This window comes from Mustela putorius, unplaced genomic scaffold (genome assembly GCF_011764305.1).
Source record: "Mustela putorius furo isolate JIRA1106 unplaced genomic scaffold, ASM1176430v1.1 tig00000228_pilon_pilon_pilon, whole genome shotgun sequence".
Classification (NCBI taxonomy): Eukaryota; Metazoa; Chordata; class Mammalia; order Carnivora; family Mustelidae; genus Mustela; species Mustela putorius.
In genome coordinates this window covers 26,888,171-26,892,078 of record NW_025421322.1, presented here as the reverse complement: position 1 = coordinate 26,892,078, position 3,908 = coordinate 26,888,171, and the positions used below count along the sequence as shown (strand labels likewise).

Genomic DNA, 3,908 nt, shown 5'->3' with positions numbered 1-3,908 from the left:
ACAGGCTTGTATCAGATGAGGAAGAGATTACAATAGTTCCATTTTATGTATGTAATCATCTTCCTAAAGAGGGAGCCATCAAAGTTTGAATGCAATGAACTTCGCCAAGATTATGTGTGACTGGATACCTTCCCAAGATAATGCCACCATGGTAATTGCACTGCCCAGCAGTAATTGGTTCAACTTAGACATGTTTTAAAACATAGCTGGGTAGTCATATCTTCATGATGTCTTTTTACAAAATTTTAGGGGGCTTTAATTGTTCCCACCCCTGAATGCTTAATGTGCAATACAAATAGCAGTATTTTAGCCTTCTTCAGGCTAAATACACATACTAAGAATGTGTATTTGTACAATGACACCTGTACCTTCTCATATGAATTTTTCCAGGTAATTGATTTCATGGAAATTATTGATTTCCTATTTCTCCTATTCAGTTAGTCTAGAAATATCCAGAAACTTAGAATATATGATAATGTTTTACATAATGTGAATATATAATTATGAGAACATTTATGATTATGTAATTTCAATATATATAAAATATGAATATAGATTTGTTTCTTCTTTTCTGGTATTCTTCCTGGGAATATCTGAAAAACAGATAACTGAGCTATATTAAGTTTAATTAATATTAAACAGCATTAAGTTGGCGAGTCCCCTGTCTCCTGTGCTGCCAGATTTCTGATCTCGTGGGTATCCAAACTGGCTTACAGTGGCTGAATGTGTGAGGGGTTCTCTCACATTGGGATTTTTTGATAATGAGCACACCCTGATAATAATTCCTTAAGACTCCCTATACCCTCTGCTATACTGCTGGTTTTTAGGGAGTCAAGAAAATCCCTTTGGCAGTGTCTAATCTCTTTACTCGAATGTTAACTCTATGAAATTTTATCCTTTTGTTCTTCAGATCATCCTAAAATTATCCATAGCCTGACAAACAACGTCTAAGCAAAAGAATAAGATTTTGTTACAGCTCAACAAGTTGATTTTAAGCCCAAATGCTGTGTCATCTGTGTGGTTTGACTGGCGGAGGATTTAAAAAGATAAGTGGGTTCTGCGTACACACACAGCCGGAACTTAGACTGTCCCACTAACCTCAACAGGAACCTTGGTCATGGGCAAACCCAGTTGATGAGGAGCTCAGTTCTCTGAGGTTCAAATATAGGATCTAGCCCAATCCATTGATCGGAAGAATCCTATAATAGAAAACAGCAATTGTGGACATATTTTATCTCCAAAAGGCATTAGAAATCATCTAATATAACATTTCTCAAATTGGTTGAGGAGGGGAAATAATCAGAATTACCTAGTGCAATGAGGAAGAGAATGGAGGAGAACTGAGAATATACCATTTTTCAAAGTTCCAGAGAGATTCTTTTAACTATATATATATATATATAATTTACAAATATAATATAATATAATATAATTTACAAATCATTAATCCAAACAGCGCTTTACAGGCCAGGCTACAATTCAAGCCATCAAGGGAGCTTTCAAAAATCTTGTAATCCAGGTCATATCACAGGCCAAATGAGAATCTCTGGGTTGGACTGAGATAGCAATAGTTTAAAGAATCACCTAGACGAGGTTGGGAATCTGTAGGTCCATACATAGGGTGAAGCTTGACAACAAGCTGGACCCAGAAGTACCTAACCCATATCTGAGTAGCCACAAAGAGCCTCTATCTTCCTTCTAGACACCTCTCCAACAAAGAATTACTGTGCCCTCCAGGGAAACGGTTATCTATTGTTAAATTAACCATTTTTCTTGAATTGTGGTAAAACACACATATAAAATTTACCACCTTAACCATTTGTAAATGGACTGTTCAATAGTGTTAGTACATTTATGTTGCTTTGCAACAGATTTCCAGAACTTTTTCATCTTGCAAACCTGGAACTCTACCTAATGAACGCTGACTCCTTATTTCCTCCCCTGTCTATGCCCTGGAAACCTTCTTATCTTCTGTTTCTATGAGTTTGGCTACTTTAGATACCTCATATAGATGGGGTCAGACAGTATGTGTCTCTTTGTGACAGCTTATCTCCGCATAGTATTCTTAAGAGTCACCCAAGGTATGGCATGAAGCAGGATTTCCATTTTTTAACTGAATAATATTCCACGGCATGTGTATATCACATTTTCTTTATCCGTTAATTTATCCATGGATATTTGGATTACTTCTACCTCTTGGCTATTGTGAGTAAGATGCAATGAACTTGGATATACAAACATCTTCTCGAGATCCTAATTTGAGTCATTTTGTATATATACCCGGAGGGGGATTACAGGATCATATGGTACTTATGTTTAATTTTTGAGGAATCTCCATAGCTATTTTCCATAGTGTTTGCACAATTTTTGATTCCCACCAACAGAGCACAAGTGTTCCAAAAAATATGGGATGCCTCATGAATTTGCATGTCATCCTTGCACGGGAGCCATGCTAGTCTTCTCTGTATTGTTCCAATTTTAGTGTATGTTCTGCTGAAGGAAAGAATAAATTAAAATTTTTCAAGATAACTTTCATGTTGTATTATCATTACACTACGTTAGTCACCATACAGTACATCATTAGTTTTTGATGTAGTGCTCCATGATTCATTGTTTACATATGACATGCTGTGCTCCATGCAATATCTACCCTTCATAATACCCATCACCAGGTTAACCCATTCCCTCTTTCCCCTCCCCTCTAAAACCCTCAGTTTCTTTCTCAGAGTCCATAGTCTCTCATGGTTCATCTCCCCATCTGATTCCCACCCCCTTCGTTTTTCTCTTCCTTCTCCTAATGTCCTTCATGCTATTCCTTATGTTTCACAAATAAGTGAAACCATAGGATAATTGACTTTCTCTGCTTGACTTATTTCACTTGACATAATCTCATCCAGTTCTGTCCATGTTGATGCAGAAGTTGAATATTCATCTTTCTTTTTTTTTAATATTTTATTTATTTATTTGACAGAGGGAGAGAGAGATCACAAGCAGGCAAAGAAGCAGGCAGAGAGAGGGGGAAGCAGGCTCCCTGCCAAGCAGAGAGCCTGACGCGGGGCTCGATCCCAGGACCCTGGGATCATGACCCGAGCCGAAGGCAGGGGCTCAACCCACTGAGCCACCCAGGTGCCCCGAATATTCATCTTTCTTGATGGTTGATTAATATTCCATTGTGTATATGGACCATACATATCTTCTTTATCCATTCATCTGTTAAAGGTCATCTCAGCTCTTTTCACAGTTTAGCTATTGTGGATATTGCTGCTATGAATATTGGGGTGCGTATAGCCCTTCTTTTCACTACATCTGTATCTTTGAGGTCAGTACCCAGTAGTGTAATTGCAGGGTCATAGGGCAGCTCTGTTTTTAATTTTTTGAGGAACCTCCACACTGTTTTACAAAGTGGCTGCAGCGACTTACATTCCCATGAACAGTATAAGAGGGTTCCCCTTTCCCCACAACCTCTCTAACATTTATTGTTTCTTGTCAATTTTTGCCATTCTAACTGGTGTAAGGTGGTATCTCAATGTGGTTTTGATTTGAATTTCCCTGATGGCTAATGATGATGAACATTTTTTCAATGTGTCTGTTACCATTTGTATGTCTTCTTTGGAGAAGTGGCTGTTCATGTCTTCTGCCCATTTTTTACTTATTTGTTTTGGGTGTTAAGTTTGAGTTCTTTATAAATCTTGGATATCAGCCTTTTTGCCTGTAATGTCATTTGCAAATATCTTCTCCCATTCCATGGGTTGTCTCTTTGTTTTGCTGACTGTTTCCTTTGCTGTGCAAAAGCTTTTTATATTGATGAAATCCCAAAAGATCATTTTTGCTTTTGTTTCCTTTGCCTTCAGAGACCTGTCCTGAAAGAAATTGCTGTGACCAATGTCACAGAGGTTACTGTTTATGTT

At 37.7% G+C, this 3,908-nt stretch overlaps 1 non-coding gene across 1 annotated transcript; it reads right to left on the bottom strand.

The window, feature by feature from the left end:
• Positions 1-2,399: 2,399 nt before the first annotated feature.
• On the bottom strand, positions 2,400-2,507 carry LOC123391506. The gene has a single exon (XR_006606217.1). It is a non-coding gene; the product is annotated as a U6 spliceosomal RNA (small nuclear RNA).
• Between the last annotated feature and the right edge of the window lie 1,401 nt (positions 2,508-3,908).